Source organism: Nicotiana sylvestris, chromosome 2, assembly GCF_000393655.2.
Source record: "Nicotiana sylvestris chromosome 2, ASM39365v2, whole genome shotgun sequence".
Classification (NCBI taxonomy): Eukaryota; Viridiplantae; Streptophyta; class Magnoliopsida; order Solanales; family Solanaceae; genus Nicotiana; species Nicotiana sylvestris.
The window spans coordinates 15823249-15843349 of NC_091058.1; positions in this window are offsets into that span (position 1 = coordinate 15823249).

Consider the following 20101-nt stretch of genomic DNA (forward strand, 5'->3'; position numbering starts at 1 on the left):
ACAAAAACCAAATTTTTAACTACTGAACTTGAATGAATGGAAAACAGAATTATAATTCCCGAACTTCATTAATTTGTCATGTTGAAGCTTTTCGTGACATGAATTTACAGATATGTACCTGATATTGGAAGCAAAAGAAAATGATGATGAGAATCAGCAGCAATAATAACAGTACAATAGCAACAACTGCCCAGCAATAGTAACAACCCAGTAACAGACCGGTGGAGTAGTAATCCCAAAAACAAAAGCTTTAAGCTTTAAATGAAACAACAACCATTAATACTAATTTCAAACAAAGAAAGAAAGCAGTAGATTTTTTAGCTTTTATTTTTATTTTGAAAGCTTAAATATTTTTCGGAATTTTTCTCTCTTCTATTCTCTGTCCGTTTTTTTTCTCTATCTGTATTCTTGTCCTCTCTCATTTGTCTTCAAGACTTCACATATATAACACATCCCATAAACCTTTTAATTAATTAAAATCAATACTTTTTCTCTACCCAACCCATTATCTTTCCACTCATCCCCATTACATTAAATAAACATATCACACCACCCCATTATATTTTGTCCCCCATGCTTTATTTAAAATAATGCAAGATTCCCCTTTAATTTAAATCTTGTCCCCCCTTTATATTAAATAATCATATCACAACCCACCCCATTTCATTTTGTCCCCCATGCTTCAAATAAACAATTTCAAAATGTACAATTCCTAAACTACCCCTTCCGACCTTACTGAAATTACCAAACTACCCCTGAACGTACTACAAATTTACCAAACTACCCATCAGCTATAACACATCAATTAATCAAACTTAACCAAAATATAGACAATATGATCAATTTCTAACAATGTTCAAACAACAATATGAACATGGATGAACATCATAACAACAATATCACATGAACACGATTTTAACAATATTTCAACAACAAATCACATGAACACGAATTGAACAACAAAGAACAACTAAAATTTGATTGAACAATATTTTAGCAACAAACAATCCTATTTTCGGATTCAACAACAACAACAATCAAAGTATGAAGATTTCTAAATTCAATCATATTGAACTTAAAATCAACTCTAACAACATTACAACAAACAATTCTTATATTAAACTTAAAACAAGATTATGAGAACAATTCAAACAATAATCATAAATGGTAAACAAGAAATCAAACTATACAAAATTCGGATTCAAGATCATCCAAACAAAGTATGAACATGAATGAATCTATTTTAAGACAACAAACATGACGGATTAAACGATTAAAACAATATATTCCTTTAATACAACTAAATTCTTTAAACAAATAACAAGATCGACGAAGAAACAATTATGAACTTAAACTTGAACTTAACAATATTAACAATTTCTAACAATACATAAACACATGAAACAAATTGAAGAAATAGTTGATTAAATTTCAATTTGAATCTAACAAACATCAAACTAACAAATATTCACTTAAACAATAATACAAACATGACATGAATATGAAAACAACTAATTAAACTTCCATTTTAAAATCTGAAAATTAATTTAACAAATAACACATGAACATGAACTAAAAATTAATTCAAACGATAAACAAAACAAACATTTGTTGATTTTAGATTCGAAAATATCAAAACAAAATACGGACAAAATAAAACTCAAAAACTACTAACCGGATCGAAAGACGAACAACGACCAAACAAACAACGAACTTGACGTTGAACTCACGACGTATAGGATCTTCACTTGACGAAAAACCCTCGACCTTTGCCGGACTTTAACCGGACTGCCTTGCGTCGTCAACAACAGTACGAAGCGGCGAGCAGCAGCACGGCGCGGACAGCCATGGACGACGACATGGTCGACGTCGAAACTCGTCCATGGCTGGACGTATTAGATGGCAGAAGAAGATGGAACGCAGCAACGACGAGCAGCAGCAGCTGTCTGTCTAACACCTGCTGCGACGAGCAGCAGCAGCACGACGTCGAGAAGAAGAAGCAGCGGCGGAGGAAGGAGGAGCAGCGACAACTGTTGGCAGCATCGGCGGCGATAGGCAGCAGCAGTAGCGGCTTGTTTGGACGACGCAGCAGTAGGGGAAGCCATGGACGACGCAACATCCAAGTGACAATGAAGCTCGCCCATGGCTGGACGTAACAGAAGGAGCAAAAGCTAGCTGAACCGCAGCGGGGAAACAACCATAGTCGAGCAAGCTTTGAGCTTGACGAGCTTCAATGGCGGATAGGGCTGGGGTCATTTAGTTGAGCCGGGGTCGTGAAGGTGACGTACGTGTGTGTGTGTGTAGCCATGGCTTCTTGAGGTTGAAGGCAAAGGGAAGCCATGGGAGGTGGAGAAGCTTGAGGAAGAAGAAGAAGATAGGAGGGGTGGGGGCGGATTGGTTTAGTGTTTTTTAGGGTTTTCTTCCTTTAATTTTTGCTTTGTTTTTTTTTTTGTAAAATGTAAGACAAAAGGAGTTTGGGTCTTTTGGGTTATGGACTGGGTCGACCCAGTTCGAAATGGACTGGGTCGTAGGGAAGATTGGGCCATTTTTTGGGCCTATGTCTTGAAATTGAAGAAGAGGCCTAATTCCGACTTTCTTTATATTTTCGCTCTCTTTTCTTCTTTTATTTTTTCTAAAACTAAATTATAAAAATACTTAAACTATTATTAAGAACTAAATTAAGTTATAAAAGCGCAAATTAACTCCCAATAACAATTAACGCACAATTAAGTATTAATTAAGCATAAAATTGTATATTTGGACATTAAATGCTAAAAATGCAAACGATGCCTATTTTTGTAATTTTTAATTTTTGTAAAACAAATTTAATTACTAACAACTGTAGAACTAAATCCTACATGCAAAATGCGACATATTTTTGTATTTTTTATTAATTATTCAAATAAACACGCACAGACAAATACAAATAATTATTCAAAATATTACAAAATTGCAAAATTGCACATCAAGAAAAATTACTTTATTTTTTTGAATTTTTTGGGAGTAATTCTCATATAGGGCAAAAATCACGTGCTTACAGTGCTTTCCTTCTGGAATTTTCTCTATCGATACTGTGTCGAAAACCTAATAAACCCACGGTCTCTTGGCGTCGTCAACCTCTATGAACGGAACAATGACATCATTGGGCACACATAAATTATATTCACCATGTACAACAATTTCCTGTCGATCCCATTCAAACTTGACGACTTGATGTAGAGTAGACGGGGCTGCCTTGGCAGCATGAATCCAAGGTCTTCCCAACAGCAGGTTGTAAGAAACAGCCACGTCGAGTACCTGGAATTCCATAGTAAAATCAACTGGCCCTATGGTGAGCTCAAGCACTATGTCCCCAACTGAATCTTTCCCTCCACCGTCGAATCCCCGAACACAAATACTATTCTTGTGAATTCTTTCATCTTCCACTTTCAGCTTGTTCAACGTGGAGAGAGGACAAATGTTTGCACTAGACCCATTATCGACCAGTACCCGAGTAACCACAGAATCTTCGCATTTCACCGTCAAGTAGAGGGCTCTATTGTGCTCAGTACCCTCCACGGGCAACTCATCATCAGAAAAAGTGACTCTGTTTACCTCAAATATCTTGTTAGCTATCTTTTCTAGGTGGTTCACCGAGATTTTATCAAGGACATGGGACTCGTTCAAGATCTTCATCAAAGCCCGACGATATTCATCGGAATGGATCAATAATGACAATAAGGAAATCTGAGCCGGTATTTTCCTCAACTGCTCCATAATGGAATAGTCCTGCACTTTAATCTTTTTCAAAAATTCCTCTGCTTCCTCCTCAGTCACAACTTTCTTTATCAACACCGGGTTATCTTTGGAAGTTTTAGCTTTTCTCAACTCTTCGGGAGCAAAGCATCTCCCCATCGAGTCAAGCCATGGGTCTCACACACTTTTTCTCTAACCTCTTTCCCCTAGTAAGTTATTGTCACTCGTTCATAATTCTACGGGACCGCCTTGCTATTGATCACTGGAATCTGAGTTGCTGGTTTTATAATAACAGGCTCTGTGCGAGCACCCTTCACGACCACAACAGGTTTACTTGTAACCCCCGGTACCACCACTTTAGCTTTCTCTGGTTTCACTGCAACAATGCTTGACGACCCTTTCTCTGCTACCACATCTGGCTTATTGTCTACCCCTTTCAACTGGACCACTGATTTCCCACTGGTTACCTTTTCTTTTGAACTGGTTTCACTTGAACGGATCATCATCACCGTCCGCGAGGGCTTTTTAGGCTCCCCTCCCTTGTGTATCAACTCAATCATATGGGTCTCATGGTGAGCTGGCAGCGGATTCTGGTTGATATTTGGTGCTTCTGGGGCCTGAACCTCGATCCGATGAGTATTAATAAGCTCTTGCACAACTGTTTTCAGTTTCCAACACTTCTCTGTATCATGTCCCGGGGCCCCTGAACAGTACTCACAATTTACCGAGCGGTCAAGATTTTTGGGAAGGGGATTCGATATTTTGGCCTCGATTGGACTCAACATACCCAACTGTCTCAGCCTGTGGAATAGACTAGTATATGATTCTCCCAATGGAGTAAAAGTCTTCTGCTTCTGTAACCTCTCATTCTTAAAGGCTTGATTGGGTCGAAAACCTATTCCAGGAGGGTTTCTGTAGGCCTTTGGAGGTGGATAGTTATTTTGTGGAGCTTGGTATAGATTTTGGGGAGCCGGTGCACGCCATTGTGCATGAGCGGGAGGTTGGGTATAGGTTTGTGCATGATAGACAGATTAATGGGGATCTGGCGATGGGTAGTAATGTTGTGGTGGGCTATATAGAGTGTGGGGGTAATTTTGGGGATAGGGTCGAGGCTGGTTGTAGTAATATGGAAGGTCCCTGGATCCACCCCAAGCTACTGACTCGATCGTTGCAACGTCCTCTTTCTTCTTTTTCCCAAGTGCACCTCCTGTACCGTTTTGAATGGCCTGGGTGGTTGCTTTGATTGCTGAATAACTCATGATCTTATTGGACTTGAGTCCCTCCTCAACCATGCCTCCCATTTTCACAACTTCATTAAAGGACTTGCCCACGGCCGACACCAAATGACCAAAATAAGTGGGCTCCAAAGCCTGCAAGAAATAATCAACCATTTCACTTTCTTTCATCGGGGGGTCAACCCTCGTTGCTTGCTCCCTCCAACGAAACCCATATTCTCGAAAGCTCTCTCCGGACTTCTTCTCGATCTTTGTCAACGACAGTCGATCTGGGATGATTTCAAGATTATATTGAAAATGACAGGCGAAGGCTTGGGCCAAATCGTCCCATGTGTACCACCTACTGTGGTCTTGTCTAGTGTACCATTCTAACGCCGATCCGCTCAAACTTTGGCTGAAATATGCCATCAGCAATTCATCTTTTCCTCCTACTCCTCTCATCTTGCTACAGAATCCCCTTAAATGTTCTACTGGGTCGCCATGCCCGTCGTACAGATCAAACTTAGGCATCTTGAACCCGACCGGTAACTAAACATCTGGGAATAGACATAAATCTTTATAGGCCACACTTACTTGGCCCCCTAACCCCCTCATGTCTCGGAATGATTGCTCCAGGCTTTTGACCTTTCTGATCATCTCCTCCTGCTCAGGGTTTTTGGGCGGTTTCTCAGTGTCTGTCATGAGATCAAGATGAGGGGTGTAAGAGTAGGGTTCTGGAACTTTGAAGGTAGATTCAGGGGGATAATACTAGTTATCATGAGTCTGGAACAGAGGTTCACTGGAGGATCGGTGTAGGGTAGCAGAGGTGCCACAAAAACGGGAGTGATTGGTGGATGAGGGTATGAAACTTGTTTGGGTGGAGGAGCCTGTAATGTATGAGAAGTGGTGCCTTGGCACTTTTGGTAGAGGGGAAAGGCTGGAGATGAGTTCACAGTGGGTGACTCCTGAGGCTGAGCCAATGGTGGGATATAAGCGGGGTTAGCGGGATAAACTGGCGGTGGATGCCCCTTCGCCCAGGCTTGGTACATTTTAGCCATCTGTTGCTTCAGCTTATACATTTCCTCCCTCATTGCATAAACGTCCATTTCTTCTACTTCTTTAGATGGGTCAACAATACTCGTATCAGATTCCTGGCCAGTCATGTTCACTTTATCTTTAGACCGGGTGTTGTATGGATGGGTTGCTAGAATGCCAAACAACTAACCACCTACCTGGACTCAACATCAACAATAGCTTGGTCAATGGTTAGGGCATGAGTAGATTTGATAACCGCACGTTGGGGAATGAATGCACCTAAGCAGTTTAACGGATTTTATTTTGCATTTGCTCGGCTGCTTGCGTCATCCCGGCTTTTATTTCCAACAACAACTTTCTTTCTTTTTTGCTTCCTTTTTCCCTTCTTTTTTTTCTTGCTTTTTATTTCTTTTCTCTGTTTCCTTTTCAATTCTTGCCTTTATTTTCTGCTTGTTTCGGTTCTCTCACTCCCTCGATTTCTTATTTTCACTCTTTCTTGTTTTCCCGCTCTTTTACTTCTTTTTCTATTTTTCTTTCATTTTCTTCCCTCTCTCTTTTGCTTTTTCTCTTAAGGTTACGGTCGAATCCGATGAGGATTGCCTACGTATCGTGACCCCGTACGAATTAGACCGAGTGTAGTTCGTGAAGATAAGTGCGAAAAGTAAAGAGACAATTTTGGAAATTTTTTATTTTTCATTAATAAACATTCTATTACAAACTAGAAGCTTTCAGAAAGGAAAATAACAGACTCGAAACCAAACCAAATACAAACTCAAGAACTTCTGACAGCCTCTGATGCGAAAGGAAAAATAGACTCTAACAGACAACATACTCTAAGGAGAAAGAAAATGCAGACTCGACCTACGATTACATTAAAGCTTTAAATTTGGGTGCCCGCGGGGCGTCATTCGGCCTTGCCGCGGGTTTAGGTGTAAGGCCCCTTTCTAGTTGTTCCAATTCATACATGATTTGCTTCACAAATATCATCACTGCCGAGAAGAAAGTAGTGCGGGTCATGTTTTCACACACCCGACATTTCCTGGTAATAGCATGAGCAATAGTCAAAATCTTGTCCCTAGTTCGGTCTTTCTCTAAGAGTAGGCGTTCTATCTGATCCCCTCTTGCCTTCAAAACCCAAGAATCATGCAGATGTTATTTCTGTAACTGTTGTATTTAATCTTCCATCAAGGCCATTAGATCATAACAGTGTTCACTTTCGGTTTCAAAAGCCTTGGCTTGTTTAGCCGCCTCGCTCTCTAGGGTGGCCACCTTCCTTTTTAGATTGGCAATGGTCTTTTCATAATCCTTCCTCGCCTGTTGTAAGTACTGTGTGCGCTCTTTTGTTCTTTTTGCCCATTGTGCCTGGAGTTGTGCTATGGTACCCTCAGATTTCTTCAAATCATCCCGGCACTCACTGATTTCCTTTTTCAACCCTTTTATTAACCGCTCATCTGACCGACTCCTTTGTTGGTTGTCAGCATCTATCCTCATTTGTCGGATTTGGACTTTCAGCGCCTCATTTTCTTGGGCCAATTTGTTCTTTTCTCCCTGATCGACATCAACTTGTAGACTATTTTCAAATTCCAGGTCTCTAATCTGTTGCTTCAGCTTGCCTAATTCTGCCCTGTAACTCTCTTCTTTTGCTAACCAACCCCATTACTCTTGTGAATCATTAGTAAATTGTTGGACATGGGCTATTTTGGCGGGCCTTTGGAGAATCTGGAACCTTTTCCCAAACCACGCATTATACTTCGGGTCCACCTCACCTTTAGCCAGATCTCGGACCATAGTCTTAGGCTCGAGGAGCCGGTATTCGTTCCACAATTTGCGAATTTTATCTTCCGAGAATGTGGCTCTCGGACTTAACTCAATGACGTGCTTGCTCAAGTCTTCATCTTTGGGGGCGACTTGAAACCTTCCCAGTTGGTATAGTACCCGATGGGGAGCATACAGTTGGATACTCCGAACACCCATTAAAAGAATATGACACTCTCCCGTTGACATATATAGCACCTCGGTAACGGGCAACCACCCAAATGCCCATTCAATTTGATCGGCAGTCAATGACCTCAGTCGTATGAGCCAAGCTTCGGTACCCTCAGGAAATGCAATACCCCTTACCCGCTTTTCAAATTCTTCGATACAGCTTAACCCAGTCAGCCCATAGTCCATGTACCCCACCCGGTGGCACAAATGTTCTTGCATCCACAACTGAAGTAATAAATTGCAACCTTGGACAAAATTTCCTCCCCCCTGCACACCGTCAATGCTCGGTAAATTTCTGACAAAATCAAGGGAATTATAGTGCTATCAGCCCTTTTAATTGCAACATCAACCATCCCCACAAGACCTGCCTCTATTTTCTTATCTTCTCGTGGACAAATCATGATTCCCAAGAATGTCGTTATGAATGCCAAGGTTCGTCTTGCTTCCCACTTACTTCTGTTTCCAGCATGGGTCAGTCCTAGATTTGGTTCTTCGAAACCCCGAGGATTATCATAACGCTGATACAGGAACTGAAGAGTGCAACATCCCCCCGACAAATCATCATTCTGAACACTCTGGCTGATGTTTAGCAAATCCAAAAATTTGTGCGGAGATACCGGTCTGGGTGACAACAAATATTGACCCCTCAGATTTCCATTCAGACCCGCATAACCCGCGACTTCCTCCAACATGGGCGTAAGCTCAAAATCCCCAAAGCGAAACACATTGCGGGTCGAGTCCCAAAAGGGTATTAAGGCCTCGATGACATCCGGGTTTGGCTTGACATTTAGTAGACCGACAAGACCTCCCAGGATTCGAGCCACTATTTCTTTGTTGCTTTCTCCCAGATCATTCCACCACATGTGGAGCTGGAGGGGGACCTCATTAAGTACGGTGAAAGATTCATTTGCATTTGTACTCATCCTGCACATTTATTAAGGTAATTAAGAAAAAGGTAAAATTTATTTGATTCAAAACAATACTACTATTTTTGTTTTTCCCCAAACTAAAATGAAAAACCCAATTTTTCAAACACGGCCTTTCAGCACTTCGGAGACGAAGATTTTAAGGTTGTGTGGATTAACCGATCGAAATCTTAAAAATGACCAAAGGTGGCTATTTATGCAAAATCGACCTTCCGGCGTCCCTTTTGGGGACATTCGGCCATTTTTGACAAAAACGGCATCACCCGACTTATTTATGACGAAAATTAAAATTTGACATTTTTGGCTATTTTTGCAAAAGGGGAGGTTGGACCCGATGAGGGTTGCCTACGTATCTCACATCCGGTGAGAATCAAACCTGCATAGTTCGGGCAGAGAAACTAGCTATTTTTGAAAACAAGATTCTTTTTCCTTTTATAACAAACAAACTATTTTTCTTCTCCGTTTTTTAAAATAAGACAAACTAAAATAAAAGACTCTTTTTCACGCATTTTTGCTTTTTGAGTAAAACAAACAATTTTAAAAACATAAAATATTTTCTTTTTATTTTCTCAAAATTTTGGCAGAGTTTCGGGAGTACTTGACCATTGGTTTTATTCTAAAAATAGGTAATTAACTCTCTACACTGCTATTTCCTCTCTTTCTTTTTTTTTCTCAAATTTCTGATATTCCCGAGATTCAGAAGTCGGTCAGCATGCAAGTCCGAACAAATAAATGCATAGAAAACAAGTAGGATGCATCAGGATGGTTTTTTTCATTTCAGGTTGCTTGTCCTAGACGGACCCAACCCCTGTGTTGAGTCCCCTAAGTCAAATGCACATGATGCAAATAAGCGTTCCTACTAGGGATCCGACATGAAGTTGAGTTATTCTAGGTTTAGAACCTGGGTGTTTGTTCTAGACCTGGCTTACCCGAGCGGACAGCTCAAGCCGAGGGGGGGGGGACAACGTACCGGGGATACAGAAGCTTCGCCGGCTTTGCAACTTGTCCGAACCTCGTTCTAAATGTGGGATATGACTCTAACAGAAAAGAAGTCACACGAAGTGCACACATCTTCATGAATTAGAAGACTCAGAGAGAAGAGGGATTTCGCAACAGTTTATATACAGTTCACGGAATATCAAAGCGGTAAAAACAATCAATTAGCACCTTAGGCCCAAATCATGTAACAAAATTAGATAATGGATAAAGCCAACTATAACAATTATTCTAAGCTCGAATTCTTGAACCCTGAACCAGAGATTCTGGGTTCTGTCCCCAGCAGAGTCGCCAGAGCTGTCACACCTCCTTTTTACCTACACCCGCAAAGGCGTAAAGGAGTTTTTCCACTTAAAGGACAATCGGAACGGGATTTATTATTATTTGTTCAGAGTCGCCACTTGGGAGATTAATGGTGTCCCAAGTCACCGGTTGAATCCCAAACCGAGGAACATATGACTCTGTTAACAGTCCGCGAACCAAAAATCCGAGTAAAGAATTCTGTTAACCCGGGAGAAGGTGTTAGGCATTCCTGGGTTCCGTGGTTCTAGCACGGTCGCTCAACTATCGTGTTTAGCTTTTTATCTGATTTTAATACATGTTGAACTTATGTGCCAATTTTAAAGATCATTTACCGCTTTAATTAAAAATTTTAAGAAAGTGAACGTCGTTTAACAAACGTGTTTTCGGATCACGTCACATGAAATGCACCCGGATCCTTGACACATTTTTATATAACGTTTTAGGATTTGGATTTGGGTCGCATGAAATGCACACCCGAATTTAAGAATGTAATTTTATTAAAATCGCACCTAAAGGGTCTAATGCGTTATTATCTTTGGGGAGGGCCTTGAAATTCGCTAAACGGCCCATCCCTAAATCTAAGTATTTTAAAACAAATATTTATTGAGGGCCCCGCAATTTTGCATTTTTATTCGGCAAGGCTCATCTCATTTTTATTTAAAGGCCAATCCTAAAGAGACTATGATTTTCTACCTTTATTGTCTCTAAAGATAAAAGAAAGGTCCTAATTAATTTGTCGTTGGACTAAGGCAAACCACATAATAAATCTGCACCAAAGCCATCGGGCTCTAAGACAAGCCCAACGAAGAGAGTGTTACGCTCATGCCCACACCAATGATGGGCTATACGCTGATTTCAGCCTGGACCCAAATATACACGACCATCAGAGATGGGCCTGGGCTGCTCATTCAGGGACTGAAAACTATATTGAGTCAAAATCCCAGACGCAACAATTCGAATTGAGAAATTACTCCTAGGTTGTCTCAAGTTTATTCACTTAATTCAAGCTAGTATTGATTGTTTTGATTGTAGCTTCATACTCAGGCATGCAAATAACTGAAGGTTTTATTTGAAGGTGTTGATCAAATTAAGGGAGGTTATTAACTAAAGAAAACTACTAAACTCAGTGAACCAATTCCATGAATCTGAATACTCACAAATCCTAATGTTAATTCAACGATAACAATTCAAATACACACATTAACTAAGTCCAGAACACTTATTCTCATGTATATGTTAAAACGGTGGATAGCCATATTACCGACCTAGTCCAGTTAAACTATTATCACATCTGAGCTGACCTCAACATTAAATCATGACTGGGCTCAAATCAATTTTCAGTTTGTAGTTAAACTTCTACTTTGAATTCAGTAGCTTCAATTAACATTCAATAATATCAACTGGAAGTTTAAATCAGATCCAATTATCACCTAACGACTACAAAATTCGCATCAGAAGACCTTGAATTAGCTAACAGTCCATGAATAAAAATAAATCCGAAGTTTATGTACAACAAATCACTACTCAACTATGCTTAACAATTATAACATCCATTTAAATCGAACAGCAGGCAGCAGTTCTCAGAACCAAGCAGGTGTGCAATTTATTCCATGTTCAAGCTCATAATCACATCAGAATTTTGAATGTGTACCTGGATATGAAATGTAAGAAGAAGAAGAGAGTATCAGCAGCAGTTTTTACAGCAAACCACAACAACTGAATCAGTATTCAATTAGCCCAGGAATCAGTCAGAGATGATTAAAACCAATAGTGAACCAAATACACTTGCAAACCTCAAGTAGACCCAGCACCAATCTTGGAAATAACTTGTTAATTTTTCATTAGAACAGTACTTCCTGATTTTTTGTTTTTTCTAGAGGTTTTCTATCGTTTTTTTGGGGGTTTTGAATGCTTAAATTTCAAAATCAGATCTGAGATTAGGGAGAGTTTTGGGGGAATTTTTTTTGGTTGCCACCTCTATGTTAAGGCAAAGAGGCATGCCGTTTATAGACAAAGATGAGGGAAACCCCTTAATTTCTGTTTACAATTCAGTCCCTTATTTATTTTCAGATTAGTCCTTTAGTTATTGACTTGTTCCTTAAGTAAGTGCAATTATTTTCTGAATTCTCACCCTAAAACTCCTTCTATAATGCTCTAGGAATTTCAAGTAACAACTACAAGATTCTTTACCCTATCATTCCTAAACTACCCTTGCAATGCCCTATTATTTACCCCAAACTGACCAACCTTTCACCTTAGTTAAAACTTTGGTTTAATTAAACAAACTATAAATCAAATGTTCATAAGCAGATAATCACCTAAAATCAAACTAGCTAGACATATTAAGCTAAATACAAAGTTAAACCTATTAATGAACTATTCTTAGCAACTAAATCAAAGTGAAGAAATTAACTAACTAAAACGAGAATTAAACCTATCATCACAGACTTCAATTGTACATGAAATTTAAATCAACTTGAAAAAAACGGAGCATCAAAATTTAAACTAAACTAAACACTGAACAAGAACTAATTCTTATACTAATGACAAAATTAACATTTAAAAGAACTCGAACAACAATCAAATAAGAAAAACTTCAATTACTAACCCTAGATGGATAACACCGAATCCAGATCAATTAATGAAGCAAAATCATCAAGAAGAGAGGACAATTCGAAAATACAACGAAGAGAGAAACTCATTGATTTCAAACCTTCGACTCAACTGACTTCTCACTTGGTTTCCAAACAATATTATGTGCTTGTTCTTTCCAAGAATGCTCACATAATACAACTTGAAACCATATGGGCCCTTGGCTAACCCGAGAAATTCTAGAAACGTCGACAGAAACCCTAGATCCAAAATTCGCAGCGGTCCAGTGGGATTCGAAGGAAATTAGTCAAAGGTTTAGGAAAAGGGTGGTGAGAGGAGTATGTGGTGTGATTTTGGGGAGGTTTAGACGAATTTGGGTTTTGTCCGGAAAACTTCGCTTCAAGATTCGAACCGTTCGGCTATGATTCTAGGAATGCTATGGCCAGATTCGAGATGAGGGAGAAGAGGAGATTCTAGGGTGTTATTTTGGTCTGGATTAGAGTGGTTACCGTCGTCGCCGCCGGCGAGCTTGACGGAGCGTATAGAGGCGGAGTCTTTAGGGTTTGTGTAGGGGTGAGCTCTGAGAGACGAGATAGGGGAGGGGGTGAAGGGGTTCAGACAGTCTTATACTAATAAGACCCCACTTCTCCACCGATTGATTAACCTCGACGGCCTGGATTGATCGACGCCAAACGACGTCGTTTTAGTTATGCAAATGGGCGGACCCGGTAGAGGCTACTGGGCTGGGTCATTTTGGGTGTGTATTTGGGCTGAAGAAACGAATTAAACGACCCACTTCGTTGTACCAGTCCACTTCTCCCTTTTTATTTGTATTCTCTTTATTTCTTTTATCTATTTTTGTATTTCATTATGTATTTTTGTATTTTTTCTGATTTTATAAAAATGCAAAAAGTAAAATAGAGTCCTAATATATCTCAAAGTTAAACTAATTAACTCCTAAAATTGTTTAAAATCTATTTCGTGACAAATTCAACAATTAACAATTAAAAATGCAAAAGTGGACTATTTTTTCTATTTTCTTTATATTTTGTTCTAAAACAAATTAATCCCTAATTAATCCTAAAATATGAAGTTAAATCCTAAATGCAAATGGCATTTTTTTTATATTTTCATATGAATTAAAATGCACAAAAAATGCAAACAATTAACAGAAAATGACACAAAATTCACAAAATTGTAAAATAATGAAAAAGATCATTTTGTTTGAATTTTAGGAATAATTCATATATAGGACAAAAATCGCGTGCTCACAAAGTTCACTAGTTACAAAAACAAAAACTTCAGCAATGCAAATAGAGAACAAAACTTCAGCTACTATGCTTAAGTTCAGCAATTACAAACAAAAACTTCAGCATACTTGGTTCAGCACACTTGCTACTTCAGGCCCGTCTACTAGAATGCTGAAGTTTTGCGTGATTGCCTTTGCTACTTCAGCCCCGTATGCTGAAGTTATGCAAAAAAGCGGGTACGCTTGCAATTTTTTTTGTAAAGCGGACACAAGTTAAAATGTAACACAAAAAGCGGGTATAGATGCAAATCCCGTATTAGTGTCTTGGTGCTATTGGGCCTCAATAGAAAGCCCAAGAAGAACGACGGTTGCACAACTCAGAAGTCATCACCTTTGCTTGTAGTTTCATGGCAATACACAGTCTATCCCCTAACTTGGACACCAAATCTGGCAGACACAGCTAGAGGCGGACCTTGGATTTAAAAGTTGCAAGGTATTACTGTCGAATAAAAATTTAAGCAAATATTAGAGCCGGAATCAAACTCAAACATCATACTAAAAGTTAAATTGTGCCCCCAAATCAACCAATGCATCAGCCTAAGATTTGAATCTTAGGGTGCCAATTAAGATATATATATATATATATATATATATATATATATATATATATATATATATATATATATTATTTAAGATATATTTTTGATCGGGGGCCGATGACCTCCTACCCAAAGGGTAGGTTGCCTCTGGACACAGCTGTGGACCACAAACTTCTTACACACTCAATCTTTTCAAACTACACATTGTCCTTGTATTTAATCACTTCTTCTTAGAGATTGTAGCGCACATGCCAATTAAAGCATGCCACATGTCATAACACAAAAGAAGAAGAAAAACTTAATTTACACCTCAATTACTATTTGTAGACATTGAATTTTTAACGGATCAAGCCCGTATGAAATTTGGATTAAATCCTAATTTGAAGACACTACAAGACGACTATTGAAATTCTAGGTGTAACAGCCCAGCCCGCTAGTGATATTGTCCGCTCTGGGCCTAGACCCTCACGGGTTTAAAATGCGTCGCTAGGGTCTAAGGCTTGTTAACATATATACCCAGCATCCCTCTTGTGTTTTGCCGATGTGGGACTCTGTCTATAGTCTGGCATGTTACATACACTCCCTATTATGGACTTAGCGTCCTCGTTGAGGTTTGCCCCACCGCATGGGATTTGCCTAGACTGAGCACTGAGGTTTGCCCCGCCTAATCGGGATTTGCCTAAACTCAGTTGAACTCTGACCCACCATTGTCAAGGCTGACACAAAGAGTGACTCTGATACCATCTGTAACAGCCCAGTCCGCTAGTGATATTGTCCGCTCTGGGCCTAGGCCCTCACGGGTTTAAAACGCGTCGCTAGGGTCTAAGGCTTGTTAACTTATAAACCTATCATCCCTCTTGTGTTTTGCCGATGTGGGACTCTATCTATAGTCTGGAGTCTTACACTAGGAGTCTATTAGGATTGCTTGGAAACTACTCTACCAAAACCCTAACTTGGTGGCTACTCTCCCCTAACCCTAGATCATTCATATAGGAAGGGTTACATATTCCCTTAACAGAAGTATCTAAAAAATGAAGATCATCTCGAATATCCCATAAACTCACGGGATACTCACAAAGAAATCAAGATGTAGCCGTATAATTCTTGATAATCAAATACTTCAAGAAGATCCACAATGTATACAGTCAAAATCATATGCCTCTAATTTAAATAAGATCGAGAAGTTGCATCGAGGACAAAAGCTCGATATAGACCAAGCACGAGATCGAAGGTAGAATAAGAGGCTCGAAGACCTAAGTGCTCAAGGAACATCAAATCCAAATACGACCGACTCCGAGACAGTGCCGTTATGAGTTTGTTATAGAAGGACAAGATTCCCGGCACGTCCCCAAGATCATGGCGTAAATTCTGGAATAGATTTGTACGAATTAGTACAAATCCGAACTAGGCGGTTATACAACTGTCCTAATAAGATTCCTTACTGTAAATATAAATGTGCCTTATTTAGGGTTCCCCTATTATATAAAGGGGAACCCAATCATTTGTAAACATTATCTAATCATTGGCAAAGAATATACTCTCTACTTTTTACTCATTGTTCATCAGAATTGTCCTTTAGCTTTATTATTCTTGCTTTATTGTTCTTGACCAATCTCGAGGTCACTTGGGCTCGAGGTCGAGGCTGGCTTATCTATTGGTTTTGGTCTTACTTATTTCTTTCATCTATATTTTAGATTTCTTGATTATTAATTAGTATTGAACTAAATCACGTATCTTTCAAATCACAAATCAAATTTATTTGTTACTCATATTTTCGAGGTAAACAGTTTGGCGCCCACCATAGGGCTAAAGATAATAGTGATTATTTCATTACTGATTCTCATAAAATACGTTATTTTACACTTTTTCTTGTCAAGAATTTTTTGATTCTCAGGATTAAATATGTCGAACTCGCAAAATGCACATGTTCATAACAACGAAGGTCTTGGATTTCATGGGAAAACAACAATGTAGGGGTCGGTTTACCACCGATAAACCCTGGGGAATTACCAAATGTGGAACCAGTTGATGTTAGTTCACACATCTCTTTGAATGTAGATTTAGTCACAATCCCCGGAGGAAGTGTACGCAGGGAAGCCCGTTCTAGGGGCCAAAGAACATAAGGTATAAGAGAGGGGGGAATCAGACTCCAAGTGATATTCGAGATGCTGCAAGCTCAACAGATTGTCATCGCTCAACTTCAGAGTCAGAATAAAACTCCTAGTATAGCTGAACCGGAAAATACTCGACGTGCTGAATCAACGCCAGCAAGGTCAAACGAAATGGCTTGGTGACTGACCCCACCATTATGAAGATGCTCGAAGAGCTTACCAAGAGAATCGAGTCTGGGGAAAAGAAGATTAAGGACAATGACAAAAAGGTAGAGACTTATAACTCCCATATTGATCAAATACCCGGGGCACCCCCGGTCTTGAAAGGTTTGGATACCAAAAAGTTTATATAGAAACCATTCCCTCAGAGTGTGGCTACGATGCCCATTCCTAAAAGGTTTTGCAAGATATACCCAAATATAACGGGACAACTGATCCTAATGAGCATATTACCTCATATACTTGCAGAATTAAAGGAAACGACCTGAATGATGATGAGATCGACTCAGTATTGTTGAAAAAATTTGGGAAATATTTGTCGAAAGGAGCCATGATTTGGTACCACAACTTGCCCCCGAACTCTATCGATTCGTTTGCTATATTAGCAGACGCCTTCTTGAAAGCACATGTCGGGGCCATAGAGGTGTCGATGAGGAAATCTGACGTTTTTAAGATAAAACAGAGGAACAACGAGATGTTAAGGGAGTTTGTGTCCTAGTTTTAGATGGAGCGAATGGAATTACCACCGGTCTCGGATGATTGGGCAGTACAAGCTTTTATGCAGGGTTTGAATGAGAGGAGTTCGATCGCGTCGCGACAATTAAAGCAGAATCTAATTGAGTTCCCAGTTGTGACGTGGTCGGACGTACATAACCATTACCAATCGAAGATTAGGGTTGAGGACGACCAGTTGATAGCCCCCTCAGGTTTAGTTCATTCTAACAAGTTGGCAGCTAAGCCCCCGAGGGATTCAGACAGAGAATCAAGATCCCACAAGGAGCGATATCAGTCATATGTCAATCGAAAAACAACGACTCGGGTCATAACGCTCCTTAGAATGATTGGAGAAACGATCGAGGTCAAAGCTCTTGGGGACTCATGAGTAAGAATAGGTTCGATAAACATACCGACCCCGTGGATGCACCTCAATTGTCGAAGTACAATTTCAGTGTAAATGCATGAGGGATTGTGTCAGCTATTGGAAGAATCAAAGATACCAGGTGGCCCAGGCCTATACAAACTGATCCCTCTCAAAGGAATCCAAACTTGATGTGTAAGTATCATGGCACACATGTCCATAGAACCGACGACTGCATGCAACTAAAGGAGGAGGTATCTTGGTTGTTCAACGAAGGTCACCTTCAAGAATTTCTCAGTGATCGAGCTAAGAATCACTTTAGGGAGAGAGATACAAGCATAAAAAATGAGCAGGAAGAACCACAACATGTAATCTACATGATCGTTGATGGTGTCGATGTCCTACAAAGGCCTATATTCAAACGCACCAAGGTGTCGATCACCAGAGAAAAATGAACTCGGAGCTATGTGCCCGAGGATGCCCTATCATTCTATGACGAGGAAGCAGAAGGCATATCTCAGCCGTATAATGACTTAGTAATTTCTATTCTTTTAAATAAGATTCAAGTTAAATATGTTCTAGTGGATCCAGGTAGCTCAGCAAACATAATCAGATCGAGGGTCGTAGAACATCTTGGCCTACAAGATCAGATTGTACCTGCATCCCGGGTCCTAAATGGCTTCAACATGGCTAGCAAAACAACAAAAGGGGAGATCATCCTTCTAGTAAACATAGTTGGGACCATACAAGATACAAAATTCCATGTCATTGAAGGCGACATGAGGTATAATGCGCTCCTCGGGAGACCATGGATACACAACATGAGGGCAGTACCTTCAACTCTTCATCAGATGATGAAGTTCCCAACAGAGGATGGTCTGAAAACGATTTACGGAGAGGAATACGCTGCAAAGGAAATGTTTGCAGTCGATGAAGTGATGCTGATACCAGAGCTCTTCACCTAGAAAAAGTCGAACACCAAAGGTAAACATGCAGCCAAATAGCAATCATCGATCCCAGTCCCGATCAAGCCGGAGGAACATGTCGAAGAAGAAAAAGAGGATTTCCTTACTCCTCAAACCTTCATTGTTCCCGAAGAATCAGATGCAACCAAATCAACGGTCGAGGAACTGGAGCAGATTATACTGATCGAATATATGCCCGAGAGAAAGGTATACCTAGGAACGAGATTAACCCCCAAACTCAAGAAAAACTCATTCAATTTCTTATTGATAATATGGATTGCTTTGCTTGGTCCCATTTAGATATGATAGGGATTCCACCGGAAATAACAACACATCGACTAAGCCTCGACCCCAGGTTCAAACTGGTAAAGCAAAAAAGGAGGCCCCAGTCTGAGGTGAAGCATGCATTCATAAAGGATGGGTAACCAAAATTCTTAAAATAGGGTATATTCGGGAGGTAAAATACCCTGAATGGTATTATTTTATCACTTTTTAACTATTATCATGTGTAATATCATCATAGAGTATGGTATAAACTCTGTGATGATCATTGAATATTTGGTACTTTCAAGTTCTTATTTTTTACATGCTTGTTAGTAAGTGAGGCCTTTTCTTTGCCTCGATAGGATTAGTAAGGTAAGGTTTAGCCTGAGTTGTGTTGCCTTGGTCCTATGCCTTTGGAAAAATATCCACACAGCTATGAGATTATATGCCCTCGTGAGACTTTGCCGGCAGCTACACCATGAATCCTCTACATGAGGCTGCCATCATAAGGCAATGTGAAGCGTAGAGGAGTGATTATATAGCCAAGGCATATGGGTAAAAATACCGGTGCTATTGTCCCCCTTATTTATACTTTTCCTAATTGTTGTATTTTTCATTCTTTTATTAATAAAAAACTAGCCCTAGGTGATTGCCATAAAAAAGAATACCCCGAATAGTTATCCAACGTAGTTGTAGTTCCTAAAAAAGGAAACAAACATAGAATGTGCGTAGATTACAATGATCTAAACAAAGCATGCCCAAAAGACTCTTTCCTATTGCCCAACATCGATCGTATGATCGATGCCATGGTTGGTCACGAGATCCTAACTTTTCTCGATGCCTACTCCGAGTACAATCAAATTCAGATGAACCCCGAGGACCAGGAAAAGACCTCATTTATCATTAAGTTTGGAACGTACTGTTACAATGTAATGCCCTTCGGGTTAAAAAATGCTGGAGCTACATACCAACGCTTAGTTAACAAGATGTTCGAAGAACAGATAGGTAAATCGATGGAAGTTTACATTGATGATATATTAGTTAAGTC